The sequence below is a fragment of the Perca flavescens genome, chromosome 1 (genome assembly GCF_004354835.1).
Source record: "Perca flavescens isolate YP-PL-M2 chromosome 1, PFLA_1.0, whole genome shotgun sequence".
NCBI classification, from domain to species: Eukaryota; Metazoa; Chordata; class Actinopteri; order Perciformes; family Percidae; genus Perca; species Perca flavescens.
Window position 1 is genome coordinate 25,673,791 of NC_041331.1, and position 18,409 is coordinate 25,692,199.

An 18,409-nucleotide genomic window follows, 5' to 3' on the forward strand; every position below is an offset into this window, starting at 1 on the left:
ACTTCAGCATATTTCCCAAAATGTCAAAGTCATGTTAGTTTATCTACGTCTTTGTTTATCTATGTAGCTGCCACCAACAGAAACCGGAAACAATGATGGCACTCAGAACAATCAGAAAACAACAAAGCATAACAGAGGAGGGGGAATGCAGATTTAGTAAACTATTTTAAAAAGCTCTGACTCAGAAAGTCAACTCACTAAAATTCATCAACATAAACCTCCTGCAGTTATTTTCCGTTGCAAGTGTACCGCAGGCCTGAATGGAAGTATTAGAGAGAGGTGAAAAGAAACAAGGTTTACGGTTTACGGTTTATCTTGTTTTAAACACAATGAACAGAAAGCCGACAAATGCCTTTTACAGTATAAAATGTTGGCAGGGAGGGGTCATTTGAGTTCTTTTCCTTTTCTTTGTCATTCAATGAATGTCTTTTTTTATTTTCTCTTTATGTGTGTGTATGTTTAAAAAAAAAAAAAAAAAAAAAAAAGAAAATCTCACCCACCATGAATGTTTTAAAAGATTGTCGAAAATGTGACCAAAAGTGACATTTCTGACATTATTTAAGAGAGTTTATCACTGGAGCGAAAGGGAAGCATGAGTCCTATTCACTGATTATCTACCTCAGTTTACTTCCGGTAAACTTCCATTGTATATTTAATAACTACTTATACCTATGTTATGTGATGGGCTGCTTCAGTTCCATTGCATTTGATACTTCCTGATGACTTTTCTTCTGATTGTCATCCCATTTTGTCTTTTTCTCTTACTTTGTCCTAATTTTACTGGATGGTAAGGGCGCTGCAGCTCTCTCCTCTCGCTCCACCTGTTGTGTGGACTGAAGGATGGAAAACACACATACAGTTTATTTATCTCCTCGGATGTTGTTGAGGTACTGAGCCACTATAAATAGTATTTTTTTGTTCACTGTGTCCATTATTGAGTAATGGAATGCAAAGATGACGAATGTCCGCTTTTGTTTTCTATGTCCGTGTGCAGCTGCCCTTGCTATTCATGTTTTATACTACCTTGATTAAGAATTTATTTTATTGTCTTGTTTTCCTAAACTCAGGGAACAAAGTTTAGTACATTTGAAAAGTCATGTAGTGTTACATGCTAAACTGACAGGGTATCTTCTCAGTACTAAACTATTGTAGTGTGTAATTGCCTAATAGAATATGCAACGAATGTATCTCCATTATGTGCCAGTAGCTCAGATGTTTGTGCTGCCCTCCCCACAGATGGAAAACCCCTCTGTAGTTTCTCCTCTCCTCACAGACTCTTTTGTTTATTGACTTCTTCCTTTTTATTCGTGTAAAGATTCACACCAGAAGTGCTTGCAGTGGCGTGTCGGTACAGAAAAGCTTTATAATTGGCCTAATGTGGGAAAGCATCCCTCAGATGCGGAAACCAAAGCCTAATCTTTCTGAGGGAGAAGCTCCACGAGAGGATGCAACACGTGAAGAATGATTGATTGTAGTAAAAGCAATGAAAGTGTTTAATCAGAGATGAAAGTGAAGAATTGAATGAACACAAAACTACATTTTTGTTAGAAGATAATGTACTACTGAGTACACATTGTAGTTACCTTTGTTCCAAGTATATATATATTTTTTTGTTTTGCTGTAGAGTAGATAAAGATTAGCACTTGTCTGTCAAGTAGTTATGTATTATTGGCCAATGTGCAGCGGTGACTGGCACTATTGCCCAAAGAGTTGTTTGCTACTTGAGTTTATTTTAGTCTCTCAACTAATCTCTGGCATAAGGTTGCGGAAAAATGTGAAAATAATCGAAACACGTTAGACCAAAGATGAAAACGCAGCCTTTGAGCTCAGTTGAGTTCCTCAAACAAAGCCTTGCACATTAGTGGCCTTGACCTTCGACAAAATAAGTTAAGAGAGTTGCGGGTTAAAACTCTGAGGAAGTGCCAGCAGGATACACAGGCACTTAATGATGATGGAGTGACAATTAATAATCAATTTTATGCACACAAACCAAAATATCCTGTCGCAGAGTTACTCGAAAACTGTTGCAAACAGATGTCTGTACATTGTAGGTGAAAATGATTAAATACAGTATATTATATTGAGTAGTGTCTGTGTTGCAACAGTGCAGCCGTGTGTAAATGTGCACCCACTGATTTTTTTACCTGAGTGAAAATTAATTTACAAAAGGATTTAAAAGTTTGTATTTAAGAGATTTCCTCCAATAGGACATATGTAAAGTACTTTTTTTAAACAAAAAATATATGTGAAGTATTTCAATCTTATGCCTTTTATATTGATAATTTGAAGATCTCAAATTATTTTAATTTCAATTATAACAAAGAGTAGAAAGGCCAGTGGGTGCACAAATGTTTTTCACATTTCTGTATTTTTAATCAGAGGATTCTGCAGAGGATTCAATCATGGGAAATTCTTCGGGATGAAAAGTGATACAATCAGTTTAACTTTCTTTTGAAAAGCAAACAATGTAAACCAAAGATATTTTTAAAGGTCACCGTTGCATATTGGCATATTGACAGAGATCCGTTTAAAAGCATCCTATCTTTGTGTGAAATGTTGTCATTTTCAGTGTTCTCATACTCATTTTATAACTTTTTAGTTTGTGTCCTACTGTGAGAAAGCAGGATGAAAACTGTTTCTTAATCATCAATTTCCACAAAATCAAGTTTTTTTGTAGTCATGTTGATCATGCTTTTGGAAAGTAAAAGAAGGATATACATTTCCATTTGAACTTGAACCATAATGTATTCATATATCCTGTATTATTAGAGCTTTAAGGGCTCAGTCCAGACTCTGGAAGATCTAACATACTGACCTCCTGTTTCACAAAAAACTGCAGCTGTTTGTTTTCAAGTCACAATAAGTACACACACACACGCGCGCACACACACACACACACACACACACACACACACACATAACTGCTGGAGTCATACATGTTCTGAATTGGGCCTTTTGTAAGTCATACAGGTACATAAGTGCTACCTCAGGTTTTTATTTTTATAATTCTTGTGAAAGGTGCAGATGCAATTTACTTGGATCATTAATGTCTGTAAGATTTAGGTCAAGATTATTAAACAAATAACCCGTTTCATGAATGGTATTATGTTGGAATTATGTACCTGTCCGAGCATGTGATTTTAAAGGATAAAACAGTCTTGTTTTCCCTTTCTGCAGAAATGTTGTATCATGTTAGGTGGAGCGCTGCGGGTCATTTACAGTCAAACTCAGGGGAACCCACAGCTGCTCCTCCTTAAAGAGAAAGCAGGTTTCAACTCCTGAAAATGAATGTACCTTTTTGTAATTATTGTTTTCGGATATTTTCTGTTAATGTTTTGTTGTACTTTGTCAGTTTGTCTTTGTCAGAAAAATCACTTGCAATTAGGTTTTTGGCAAAAAATGTTTAGTTAGGAGATTTTAGACAGCGGTTAATTATGTATGAGTCTGATTCTCAATTTAAATAAAAGTCTAAAAATTGCAACTTGTCTACAGTTGTTTTTACTGAACTTTGTGGGACTGTAAAGAGTCTAATGTTTAATCATTTTATCCATAATCCATCTTGTTCCTTTAACTTCTTGAGTGGCCTTTCTGACAAGAGACCAATTAGAAAATATACATTTGTATTTGTACATTAATTTGAGAGGCATGATTAGAATAATACAGCATTTTGTTTGTTAGCCATCAATCTCAAAGTTGGTTGAGGTGGAGCTAATATTTAACTATTTTGTATATGGTTGCAACTGATTATTTTCATTCTGGATTAATCAGCTATTATTTTCTCAATTAATTAATTAATTTGAGAAATACCTATCATAATTACCCACAGCCCAAAGTGACACATTCACAATAATTTGTCCATTCAAGTCCAAACCTCACAATGTTTGGCATTTTGCATGACAAATTACTTTACTTCTGAGGGAGATAGGATGGCAAGGGAGATTGGATGGTGAGGGAGCTAGCCGGGGATAGGATGGTGAGGGAGATAGGATAGTGAGGGAGCTAGCCAGGGATAGGATGGTGAGGGAGATAGGATGGTGAGGGAGATAGGATGGCAAGGGAGATGGGATGGTGAGGGAGATAGGATGGTGAGGGAGATAGCGGGGGATAGGATGGCGAGGGAGATAGTGGCGGATAGGATGGTGAGGGAGATGGGATGGAGAGGGAGATAGAATGGTGAGGGAGATGGGATGGTGAGGGGGCTAGCCGGGCATAGGATGGAGAGGGAGATAGGATGGTGAGGGAGATCACTTGGGATAGGATGGTGAGGGCGATAGGATGGTGAGGGAGATAGGATAGTGAGGGAGCTAGCCGGGGATAGGATGGTGAGTGAGATCATTGGGGATAGGATGGCGAGGGAGATAGGATGGTGAGGGAGATAGGATAGTGAGGGAGCTAGCCGGGGATAGGATGGCGAGGGAGATAGGATGGCAAGGGAGATGGGATGGTGAAAGAGATAGGACGGGGAGGGAGATAGGATGGTGAGGGAGATGGGATGGTGAGGGAGATAAGATGGTGAGGGAGATAGGATAGCGAGGGAGCTAGCCAGGGATAGGATGGTGAGGGAGATAGGATGGCAAGGGAGCTAGTGGGGGATAGGATGGTGATGGAGATATGATGGTGAGGGAGATAAGATGGCAAGGGAGCTAGTGGGGGATAGGATGGTGAGGGAGATAGGATGGTGTGGGAGATAGGATGGTGAGGGAGATAGGATGGTGTGGGAGATAGGATGGTGTGGGAGATAGGATGGTGAGGGAGATAGGATGGTGTGGGAGATAGGATGGTGATGGAGCTAGGATGGCGAGGGAGCTAGCTGGGGATAGGATGGCGAGGGAGATGTATAGTGAAATGGAAGAAATGTTCCCAAATGTCCAGACCCCTTCTGGAGGAACCAGTAGGGGCCCTTCCCATGGGTCCAGGTCCACCATAATTTGGTCATTCTTTCTCCAGAACACTCTTGTTAACATTCAACAGGTTTCATGTCATTATTTCACTGTTACATGTTGAAACAAAGTTATTAGCATTGAAAAATGGCTTTTTTACCTTTGGGTCTTATAATTTGGGACACTTGGGAACACTTCTTCCATTTGGGAAGAGGACATTTGGGAACACTTTTTCCATTTCGGAAGGACATTTGGGAAGAGCCAATGCCCCGATTTAAGGGAAGAACAAAAAAAAACTTGTCATGACATTCGGGAACACTTTTTCCATTTGGGAACACTTATGCTTCTATGGGTGGACGTTGACTTCCAGGCCCCTAAGTCTCACCTCACAGGCCCAGTAAGTGGCTCTAAGCCTGGGTTAACAGGCTCACGCCCCTGGTAGCCTGTTTCTGGGAATGGACATTTGGGAACACTTTTTCCATTTGGGAACACTTATGCTTCTATGGCTGGGCTTTGACCTCCAGGGACCTCAGTCTGACCTCACAAGCCCAGTAAGTGGCTCTAAGCCTGGGTTAACAGGCTCACGCCCCTCGTAGCCTTTTTCTAGGAAAGGACATTTGGGAACACTTTTTCCAATTGGGAACACTTATGCTTCTATGGGTGGACATTGGCCTCCAGGGCTATTTTCTAAGTTTTTTACCAGAGAAGGGGGAATGCAGAAGCAGTTGACCTCTAACTGCTTGCCTCCCCTTCCCTGGTCAAAAACTTAAACTTTTTGTTCTCAAATTTTAGTGCCCCATGTAACCTATTTATGGGAAAGGACATTTGGGAACACTTTTTCCATTTGGGAACACTTAGTGCTTCGGTGGCTAGTCGTTGACCTCCAAGGCTATTTTCTAAGTTTTTTACCAGAGAAGGGGGAATGCAGAAGCAGATGATCTCTAACTGCTTGCCTCCCCTTCCCTGGTCAAAAAACTTAAACTTTTTGTTCTCAAATTTTAGTGCCCCTGGTAACCTATTTATGGGAAAGGACATTTGGGAACACTTTTTCCAGAAGGACAATTGGGAACACTTTTGCCATTTGGGAAGGACAATTGGGAACACTTTTTCCAGAAGGACAATTGGGAACACTTTTGCCATTTCGGTCGGGCAATTGGGACCACTCCAACACCCTATTAAAAACAGGCCAAATGTCCTAGGAAAGCTGACAACACTTGATTTAGAGAAGCTAAGTCATTATTTTGTGAAACTAAGTCATTTTTTATAGATACTAAGTCAATATTTAGCCGTTAATTAATTAGGGAAATTGATAGGAATGTAGGACATGTGGGAAGACTTTAGCCATTTGGGAAGGACAATTGGGATACTTTTTGCCATTTGAGAAGGACAATTGGGATACTTTTTGCCATTTGGGAAGGACAATTGGGACCACTCCACCACCCCATTAAAAACAGGCCAAATGTCCTAGGTTTGTCTATCAACACTTGATTTAGAGAAGCTAAGTCATTATTTAGTGAAACTAAGTCATTATTTATAGATACTAAGTCAATATTTAGACAAACTTTCGTTAATTAGAGAAAGTAAGGGAATCGATTAATTAATTAGGGAAACTGATAGGAATATAGGACAATTGGGTAGACTTTTGCAACTTGGGAAGGACAATTGAGAAGACTAGCCATTTCGGAAGGGCAATTGGGAACACTTTTGACATTTGGGAAGGACAGTCCCCCTATTAAAAAAATTTTAATCAAGGGAAGAGCACTGTAAGGGAAGCCCAACCCAGGACATTTGGCCTGTTTTTAATAGGGTGGGTGAGTGTTCCAAATTGTCCTTCCCAAATGGCAAAACTGTTCCCAAATGGCCAACCTTCCTGTGCAGCCATGCTAAGTGCTAGCATGTCCAAACTAACACAGTTTTACTCCATGGCGAGCTGGCAACAACATACATCAAAACCAGGCCTCTAGGTGAAAGTCAGGTTTGAGACCAAAAAATGCATCTAAACCATGACCTCCAGATGGAAAATGATATTTGGGAAAACTTTTGCCATTTCGGAAGGACACTTGGGAACAGCCAGTGCCCCTATTAAAAACAGGCCAAATGTCCCATTTTAAGTAAGGGAAGGGCACTGTAAGGGAAGCCCAACCCAGGACATTTGTCCTGTTTTTAATAGGGTTCCCAATTGTCCTTCCCAAATGGCGAAAGTGTTCCCAAATGTCCTTTCCCAGAAATAGGCTACGAGGGGCGTGAGCTTGTTAACCCAGGCATAGAGCCACTTACTGGGCCTGTGAGGTGAGACTGAGGGCCCTGGAGGTCAACGCCCAGCCATAGAAGCATAAGTGTTCCCAAATGGAAAAAGTGTTCCCAAATGTCCTTTCCCATAAATAGGTTACCAGGGGCATTAAAATTTGAGAACAAAACGTTTAAGTTTTTGACCAGGGAAGGGGAGGCCAGCAGTTAGAGGTCAACTGCTTCTGCATTCCCCCTTCTCTGGTAAAAAACTTAGAAAATAGCCCTGGAGGTCAACGTCCACCCATAGAAGCATAAGTGTTCCCAAATGGAAAAAGTGTTCCCAAATGTCCTTTCCCAGAAATAGGCTACCAGGGGCGTGAGCCTGTTAACCCAGGCTTAGAGCCACTTACTGGGCCTGGGAGGTGAGACTGAGGGCCCTGGAGGTCAATGCCCAGCCATAGAAGCATAAGTGTTCCCAAATGGAAAAAGTGTTCCCAAATGTCCTTTCCCAGAAATAGGCTACGAGTTGCGTGAGCCTGTTAACCCAGGCTTAGAGCCACTTACTGGGCCTGTGAGGTGAGACTTAGGGGCCTGGAGGTCAACGTCCACCCATAGAAGCATAAGTGTTCCCAAATGGAAAAAGTGTTCCCAAATGTCCTTTCCCAGAAATAGGCTACGAGTTGCGTGAGCCTGTTAACCCAGGCTTAGAGCCACTTACTGGGCCTGTGAGGTGAGACTTAGGGGCCTGGAGGTCAACGTCCACCCATAGAAGCATAAGTGTTCCCAAATGGAAAAAGTGCTCCCAAATGTCATTTCCCAGAAATAGGCTACCAGGGGCATGACAATTTGAAAAATAAAGTTAAAGTTTTTTTTGTTCTTCCCTTACTTAAAATGGGACATTTGGCCTGTCTTTAATAGGGTGGTTCAGTGTTCCCAACTGTCCTTCCAAAATGGCAAAATTCTTCCCAAATATCCTCTTCCCAAATGGAAGAAGTGTTCCCAAGTGTCCCAAATTATAAGACCCAAAGGTCAAAAAGCCATTTTTCGATGCTAATATTTTTTTTTTCACATTTAACGGTGGAATATTGACATGAAACCTGTTCAATGTTGACTACAGTGTTCTGGAGAATGAATGACCAAATTTTGGTGGTCCTGGACCCACGGCAAGGGTCCCTACCGGCCCCTCCAGAAGGGGTCTGGACATTTGGGAACATTTCTTCCATTTCACTATACATTTGATGATGCTAACGCTGTCCTTCCCTTAGTTGAAAATGGGACATTTGGCGTGTCTTTAATAGGGGCATTGGCTCTTCCCAAATGTCCTTCTGAAATGGAAAAAGTGTTCCCAAATGTCCTCTTCCCAAATGGAAGAAGTGTTCCCAAGTGTCCCAAATGACAAGACCCAAAGGTCAAGAAGCCATTTTTCAATATCTGAACTATCTATTTGTAGCTAAAAGTGATGAACTTCAGCCTACTTTCAGAAGACACATCTGGAAAAGTGTTATCAATGGGGCACTCCAGGACAGAGCCAGTTGGCATGAAGCCATTGGTCAGTTATCGATCCCACCCCAATCTATGGAATATAGATATGTGGTCCACACACAAAGAACTTTAGAGTGACTTTTGAGAATTGGGAGAAGCGGTCCTCTCCGAGCTCTGCAGAGCTTGTACAAGATGCTGATTTCTTTGATGTAAATAAACCTTTATAATCAAGAAACAGTGTCGGCAGATTCCTCTCTACACAGCAACGCACCATCGATACTATATAAACTACAAATCTGGCGACGAGGATTCCAGGACGTGATGCGGGCCGGTCTCAACGTTCCAGCACGGGCACGGTCGACCTGATTTCCGCTCCATTGGTTGATAAAGGTGAGCTTTTCTCACAACTCTGGAGCGCTGGTCAGCTCGTCTGTGTCTCTGTGTGTGTGCGTTGAGGAGGGGCTGCACCGTTTCGAACCCATGTGTGTTCCATGCTGTGGTGCTGTGTGGCTGAGGGTCTGTTCTTAAATTGTGTTTGCGTTGTGTAGCAATGCAAAAAGGGGAAAATGGAGAAAAAGTAAGGTTGGGTGAAGGACAGAGGATAATGTGTACAATAGCCTAATTGGTAACGGGTGAGCTAAAATAGCCATGCGAAAGCGCAAAAATGAGCTAAAATAACCATGCGAGAGCGCAAAAATAAAATAAAATAACCATGCGAGAGCGCAAAAATAGGCTTTAAGGAATCACATTGAAAAAAAAAAAAATAAAGTTGATAACCCTGGCTAGGGACATTTGTCTTGGAGAAGATAAAGGGAAACAAGAGAAAATAGAGGAAATAAGGGGAATAAGGAAATAAGGATGATAACGCCGTTAATTTGGTTAAAGACCTTGGATAAGGCGAGACTAGCTCAGGCCACAAAACCTGAAAATGACTAGGTGAAGTTTCAGGTCAGTTCTAGGAACTGGGGGTGAAAAAAAAAGAAAAAATCGGGAGAAAGATTTGAGGATAAAAGTAGGCATGAACAAGGCTCAGGCCTGAAGAGAAAAAAGGGAAGGAAAGAAAGAGATTAACAGCTGGCATAGGTGATTTGCGTCTGGAACCCAGACCAGTGATTGATCATCCTGGAATAAGAAAATTCCAGCCTATATACCTCTATTGGAAGTAAGAGATGAGAGGACTGATTGCTGGGCTCCAGGATTGTCACCTCTGCCATTCCAAAATGTTGGACCATTTGTTTTGAGTGGCGAGACATCTAAAATGATTTTACTTTGAATAAAATAATTCAAAATTTCATAATTTTATAAGGTTTTTGATTTTGCTAAGGTTCTCCTCTGTCACATGTGGTCACATCATTGTGCTAAGGAAATGAGTGACATTTGTGAAGATGGGAAACAGAGCAAATTAATCTGATTTCTGTGAAATTAATTCAATCCTAATGAAACATTAGACTCAGCTGGTTCATATACTTTGTATATTAAAGGGGTAACAATTGTTACAAAAGATAATTAGGAAAGTTGAGAGAAAATGGTAAGCGTATGTTGCAGAAAGGGAAAAGAAAGTTTTATGAGACAATGGGAAGAAAATAAGGCATGACTTTAAGGGAAAGTTAAGGGTACAAGAATGTACTAAGTTGGTTAAAGACAGAAAGAGAGTGTTGTGAAAGTGACAGAAAGACAAAGAAAGAGATGAATGTATTTTTGAATTAGGATAATGGGGTTCATATTAATATTGTGGGTACAGAGATAACTGCAGTATTTGGGCTACAATCTACAGGAGGGTAAACGTTTAGATGAAAATAGTAAAGACTGCTATACCACAAGTATCAAAATCTAGGAAAAAGAGACAAATTAGGTAATTTTTAGGAATGACTAATGGTAATTTCCAAAACTAATTGCTTTTAGATATTATTGTGATCTGACATATCACAAATTAAAAAAAAAAAGATTTAGGATTTGTGTAGATAAAACATATGTTTACGAAATATGATGTTTTATTGTTGTTAAACTGTCTAACAAAGATATAGACCTACAAGTTTAGTTGAAATGATTAGCTGCTGACATATTTAGTTGATTGATAGAACTACTGTGATCATTTCCAGTTTGAACTGTGGGGACTTTTCTGAGTTGCTACTTTTAGTACTTGAAGCACATATTTTATGATACTTTTCTTACTTAGGTAATATTTTTGTAGCAACATTTTGAATCAATGGTGTCATAGGTTAGAATGTAGAAAGATAATTAAGAAAACTAAAATGAGTATGATTTAAGTAAAAGTAATGCCTCTTGGAGGAGTTGTGTTTTGTGTTTATTCAGTGTGCCTCGATGGATGTCAGAGTGGACCTGTCTCACTCCCCCAACAAGCTACAGAACCGGTGACAGACAATACCAGACCCTGAACTACATGACCCCAATCCAACAGACACAGTATTCAGCGTTCAACTTTGGCCCCATCCCCCACATACTTGCACCAGAAACACATCTGGAGTTGGAGCAGCAGAAAAGGAGGGGTGACAGATTTGCAACTGCCCATGATTAAGTGGTTGAAGCGGACACCCACATGGTTTTCAGGGCATGATCAGAGACTGACATTAAAGAAGCAACGTTACACGTGACCACAAAGTACTTTGTTGAACATTCACAGATGAACTGAAGTTTGAGGAGTTCAGCCCAACTTCACCTGGACTCAGAAGATGTATGATGCTGAAATTGATAAAGACCTTTACAGATCAGTGCTGACAATAGAACAAAGTGAGGCAGTGATCACTCAGGAGGGTGATTATTGCATCAGAGATGACGATGAACGAATAATAGAGAGAAAACAAGCAGAAACAACCATAAAGATGAATCCAAACTCCAGAAGTAAGAAGAAAACGACACGTCTGGAAAATAAGGGAAAAGTGAGGTTCAGAAGGATGGAATTTGAAGATGATGATGATGATGATGATCAGAGTGATTCAGAAGAGATCATGGGTGAATATGATCCTGTGATTAGAAGGAGGCTGGCCAGAGCGGAGAAAAGAGGTGATGAAAAATGGAGGAAACGAAAAGATACAAGAGATCACACCTCTGATAAAAGTAAAGATGAAGACAGTGATTAAGATTTGGAGAGTAAAGGAGCTACGGGATTTCATCCTGCAGCATCTAGCATAGAAGAGATTGAAAGAGACATGGAGCGATTGGAAGAGCAATATGAGAAGCTGAAGATACAGAGAGACAAATTGCTGAAAAAAGGATCCCAAAAAGTGGAGAGAAAGTCAAGAAAAGGGAAGACAAGTAAGAAGAGGCTTCCAGTGCTAATTCAAGGACAGAATATGTCAGATATTCTTGATAAGTTGCCTGTTCTTCAAGATGGAGCACATCTTTGGATCCTAAAGTTGGAAGAAATGTTGATGGGAACACAGTATGCCATGGGAGACATTAAGAGACTTTTGGCTAATCTCATTGGGGTTCCGGTTATGGAAGAAATTCTACAGAAAGCTAGACTTAATCGATATGTGGGAACTACTGTACATAATCCTGAGTTGTTGGCCGCAAATAGAGGTCGACTGTGGAAAGCACTGAAAGATATTTTTCCAACAAATGTGCATCCGGACAATATTCCAATTGAGCCACTGAAACAAGAAGAAAAACCAAGAGCTTATGTGCCGAGAGCTTATCAGGTGTGGAGAAATATTACCGGAAATGATCCAGATGTGAGTCAGATGGAGCAGTCAATTTTGCGAGCCAAAATACAGAAGGGGCTGCCTGCACCAGTGAAGAGCAAACTGGAAGAGGTGGTTGGACTTGGAAGCATGGCAAAAAATGTCTATGCAGATCATGTAGCTCACCAAGTGGAGCTATATAGGAAAAAGGAACATGAGCAGAAAGAACAAGACCGAGAAACTCCCAGAAAATTCAATCAAATGCAGCTGGTGGGAGATAAGAAGGACAAGAAGCAGGCACTGGTTATGCAAAATCAGTGTTCACCAAATAAACAGCCACGATTAGTGATTCCAGTTGTTTTATACCCACAGCCAGCTTCTGGACAGATACAGAACTGGAGAGGAAGAGGAAGAGGACGAGCTGGAAGACTTAATCCGCATTTTATGCAATCTCCACAAGCGTGTTTCAATTGTGGACAGGATGGCCACTTTGCCCGTGATTGCAATATACCAGGAGGGAATCCTAGAGGAAATTACAGAAGAGGATTCATGTGTCAGTTAACGTCAACTGGAGGACTGGAGAACCCTCATAGGAGTCTGGAGCCAGGAGGTGCCCAGAAGATCTGAAAGGAGGTGTCATCAGGGCCGGAAAGAAATCCAAAAAATTGAGGACAAGGACAGTCACAAGTTGGTACAGATCCCCACAGATGAGCGTGGACATCAGCTGACTGACCAGAGAAGGAGGGGAGAGGGACTGGATTTGCTCTGACGCATCGACGCATCAACGCATAACGACGAATAGAAAGTAGGTAATGCACTGACAACACACATTTTGAAAATACATATACTCTAAAGAAGAAATTGGTTCTACTTTTAAAATACAGTTACTCTTATGTGAACACATTTATATGAAGGGTTAAGATATGCCTCTGAATTAAGCAACTTGGTATGAAATCTTATATACATTCTATTAAATTTGAAATGACCTGTGACAGCTTCTAACAAGACTAGTGACAAACATGTTATTTCAGTTGGTGAGTCAGGAAATGTTAAAAGAACATTTCATCGTTTTATTTTATGCACCAACAACATAGGCAACTTTTGAATATGCTTTTATTATTTGAGTGCTGCTCAGATAATTTATTGGGAAGTGATCTCATGTACAAATTTGAATTGGATTAATGTAAAGTTGTTAAAAACAGCAGATTGACAGTGCTGTTCTCAAAATGTTGTTAAAAATAAGCTTAGAACAATTGTGTGACTATTAGTGAAAATAGCCTGACATTAACATCAGTAAACCATTCTTGGATGTAGTTTGTAAATACACCTTTTATCTTTAACACAAAAAGAAGGGCAAGGTGTATCACGAGTGTCATTAGGACCATATGGAATGCATGAAGATAGTGACAGTAATAATGTGAGAAAAGATAAGACAACTTCCACTCACAGATATATCTTAGTCAAATGAAACGTTTTTACATTGGTTAATTTGTTGTTTACAGTGTACCAGTAATCTGTTCATATCATTCTTTCTAAGTACAGATTCACGAACGGAAATCAGTTATCACAGCTCAATGATGGATCAGCATCTTTTGTCATTTATATAGAGGTTTAGAAATCTGATTTGAATTTCATTATTCTGCATAAGTTGCAGTGGTATTACTGAAGCCTGCAGGATTCTAACCTGTAGAGTTAGACAGTAAAATAACTTACAGAGACTCCAGAGTGAAGCTCTGCAATTCATTGAATTTTGATAGAGATTACAATTTTGGCTTATTAATTACAGAAACAATGTTAAGGGAGAGGAACGATTGTTCTGCACATTACATTTGCGAGTAGACTTGGTATAAAGAGTTTAGGATAATTTTCACAGTTCAACATGCTACACTGATGTGTTGAGATGTTAGTTTAAGTATCAGTCTAAATTTCAATGATGGCTTGCATTGAGAAATTGGAAATTGAGTATTGACTAATATATGCATGGTTATAATTGTATAATGTGGCAAGGTGGCTACGTTGCTTTATGCTAGTATGTTGCTGTGTGTCAGGTTACTTTTCAGCCTCAGTCCAGTTTATACAGGAATGTCAAGTAGATGAGGTTGAAAGAGGGGGTGTTGAACATAAGGATATTTATTACACCCACTATTTGTTAAACAAACAGGGAAGAGTAACTTTTGTGTGGTACATTGTAGAAAGCGAGTAATTACATGCTACAAAATGATTGGCTTTTAAAATAAATTTGGTCTTCTCTATCCAATTGGCTACATCCATATGTGTTAATAAATACAAATGGGGAGGTTTATGATTTGGTCAATTTGTTTGATTTAATTTTTTGAAGGTGTGATTGATACATTAGGATAAGAGTTATCTTTAAAGTGACATAACTTTTGCTGCTGGCTATCAATAGTCAGCAAAGAGGGATTTAGGAAGCACATGAGTTAGCTTGTGTTGCAAAAGGAGGGAAGCACTTGTTACAGCTCAATCTGATTCTAGTTCTGGAAGTAGAGTGAAGAGAGACAATGCACACTTTTGTAATCTTGAATTCTATCATTTGAGGATAAATCTAGCAGTATTGATGGAAAGTTATCCATTTTTATTTGCTTTTGCCGTCATTTTTACATTTCTTTGAAATATTGTTTAGTGTTTTTTATTTATCAAAGGGGGGAAATGGAATGTGATTCATGTGATTCATATGTGATTCATTCATATTATTTCTGATTCATTCATAGTAATTTTGAAATTTTATTTGATGTTTTCTTTTATGTGTTGTTTTGCAAAGATACTGGTTGGTGTTTTCTTTTCTTTTCTTCCAGAACATATGGGGGGATGTGCAAAGGGAGATTCAAATACTTGAATATGGACAATAAAAATGGACTGGAGGATTCTGAACAAGGATACAGTGATGAAAGTTCAGATTCCATCGACACCACACTGAAAGTTCAACACTGCAAAGGAGCTGCACTGCAGTGGATACATGCTTTGTGTCATATGTGTTTTGTATTAAAACTGTTTGAAGAAGAATGTTTTGTTGTGGGATATCACATGGAGACCTCAGATGTTTTTATGTTTTTCTTGACGCCTAGGGACAGCGCGGTCTAGGTAAGGCGAGGTACTTTTACAGATCCGATGATTTGATCAGTCTGAATTTGGACATTGTTTTGATTTTATTTTGATTTCAGAGGCTGTCATATGTATTCGATTACACCAAGACATTACATGAATTGATAAAAAGATTTCTAATTGATCTGGAGTACTGAATGTGGTCGCCTGGGGCAGGGGGGCCGTGAGAGAATTTTCCTGTCTAGATTGATTGATGGATATTTGGAAAGAAGCTGCCAGACAGGTTTTTTGCTCTTACACTCCATAAAATGTTTGTTTACATTTCCTGACATTGTTCACACTCTATGAAAACTTGTGTTATTTTGTAATAATCTTACTCTTTTGTTTCGAGACTTAATTAGTCTCGAAGGGGGGAAATGTAGTATCTGGACTTCTAACGGACCTTTTATAAACTTTGTCTTAAGTTTTTGGTAACAAAGAAACTCGTATGAACTTTAGCCTACATTCGCTGGACACTTCTCTGGAAACATCTGGAAAGAATTAGGGATTCCCTTGTTGGCTTGGTTCCAAAAGGATGATAGCCATTGGTCAAAGTATTGTTTCCTCTCCCATCTATGTTACACACATTATAGAATATTACCATGTTAAAACAAAGAAAGTCAGAGGACCACTGGAGAATTGGGAAAACAAGTCCTCTCCGAGCTCTGCAGGGCTTGTCAAATGATGCTGATTTCTTCGATGTAAATTAATCTTTATAATCAAGAAACAGTGTTGGCGGATTCCTTTCCACACAGCAACGCAGCATCGCTACCAATTACACCACAGTTATTTCGCCAACTATACATATAATGTTAATGTTAGGTCTGACGTTTGTTCTGTGTAAAGTAGACTAAAAAATCTAATATTGATTCAACGTCTGTCAAAGAAAACATTGTTACTTTAAATCTTACAGAAATGAAGAGGAAAGGTAGTATATTCAGTTTTTGTCTCCAAAGAGAAAGGCGACAGAAATAGAAAATGAACAAGTGAGCAAGGAGAAGATGAGGTGGAAGGAGAGAGAAAAGAGGTGGAAGGAGAGAGAGAAGACGAGGTGGAGAGAAAAGGGCCACAGAAATGTAACAGAGCTAGGATACAAAGCCAAGGCGACCAGGGCCAGGAGGAGGTGGGAGAACACGACAGCGGTGAAGATATGGAGGGAGAGCATCACCAAGATGAGGAGGGAGAAAGCCAGAGACAAGATAACGTGCAGGGCTCAGACAGTGAAAGGGAAAGCAGAGTGCCTGGGCCATCACCAACCATCTCCAGTCGAGCTGGTCCACAAGGTATGGAAACTGTTGCTGCATAGTATACTAAGTTACATGGGGATAAGAACAACAAATGACTTGAATAATTAGGGAAAGTTGTCAGTGTGAAAGTGTGATGAGATGGGGAGATGAGTTTTTATATTTTGTGTAGAATGTATTTTAGATCTATTGCTCAGATTAAATATAAAAAATATATATAAATAAAACAAAAAATAAACATATGAACCTAAAAAATACTCTCCCAGGCTAAAATGTTAGTGTGTGTTAACACAGTCTGATGGTTATACCTAATCAATGACAGTTCCTAATCTTGTACAAATGCTGCCTGCATCGCTGCCTCTCTGACACAGTCAAAAACAGTTTGCTTACCCTCTCACACATCTGCCACTCATCGCCTGTGTCTTACCTTAATGCCTTTCCTGTGATAATGCCCCTTACTTCTATCATACTTCTATCTCTTAAGTGAGATCACATTGTATGGTTACTTATTCCTAATATGAACTGCTTCAAATGAGACCTCAAATGCAGGACATTGATTGCATGAGATTACCGTAAGTTTGTCTGTATGAGTTTGTAAATGGCAGCCTGTGCCCTTTTGTACTGTACTGTGTAGCCTACTGTATATACTATTTCTCATCAAACTGTGATAACTGATTAAATTCAGTATATATACATCTGTCATATGTTGCCACCCCTCAAAAATTCCTGCACCCCTCTCGCCACCCTATAAATATTTTTCTAGATCCGCCCCTGCCATCAAGATAGTTGATGATTCATTTATGTCAATTGACTACTTGATTAATCATTTCAGCTTGACTTGTATATACTGTTGGGTGTCATATTTTATAACAGAGCATAATATTTTATAAGCTCTTCATATGTTTTGTATGTAACAAGTAGGCTACCTCAAATTTGTACTTAAGTTAACAGCACTTGAGTAAAAGTACTTTGTTCCAACACTGTTTCTACTTCAGTTTACAGGGAAATGTACTTTTGTTCCTCTTTCTACATTAATGGTCTGTTCAGCATTATGCGCCTTTTTACATTTTTGTATTTTTCTGCTAATACTATAATATATAATATAATGTTTTGTACTGTTAGATAACATTTATAATGCAGGACTTGCAAGAGTATTGTTACTGGGTGATACTGCAACTTTTACTGAAAGAATCTGAATATCTATACCATGCACTTTAACATAAAACTGCATTACACTTTTACAACAATTCAAAACTACAATTACTCCTACTATGTACTCATTACACAAAATTGGAAGATGTAATGGAAGAGATACTTAGAAACTAATGAAATTATTGCTAATTTATAAATTTAAACAAAGTATGCAAATACCCCATAAGCATGCTGATACAAGTCTTAGCTGGCTTTGCTACACTGAACTTTATTCACAACAGATGGTGTCACATTAGTGCTGATGATACAATATGCAATATATGCATTTTATTCCGACTACACGCGCCAGCAGCCCATAACAACGACGAGCACGTGCTTTCTGATGGACAGTTGAACTTCACAGTGACAAACTTCTTTTAAACGTAGCTATGCTAACGCTACAACACAGTACAAAACACATTTATGAGTTCGTTTTGTTCTCTTTTCGTGCTGATTAATCCTATTGGCAATCTGCTTTGTCACGCTTCCTTGTTTATGTCTTTTTTCGGAGCCGCAAGATTTGTTTCCACCCTCGCTGAGCCTGTTTGGCCACCGCGCTGACCTATGGGAAATGTAGTTCCAAAAGTTTGGTGACGGTTTTGCGCTGCGTGTCCAGCTACACCACTGCAAAACTACATTTCCC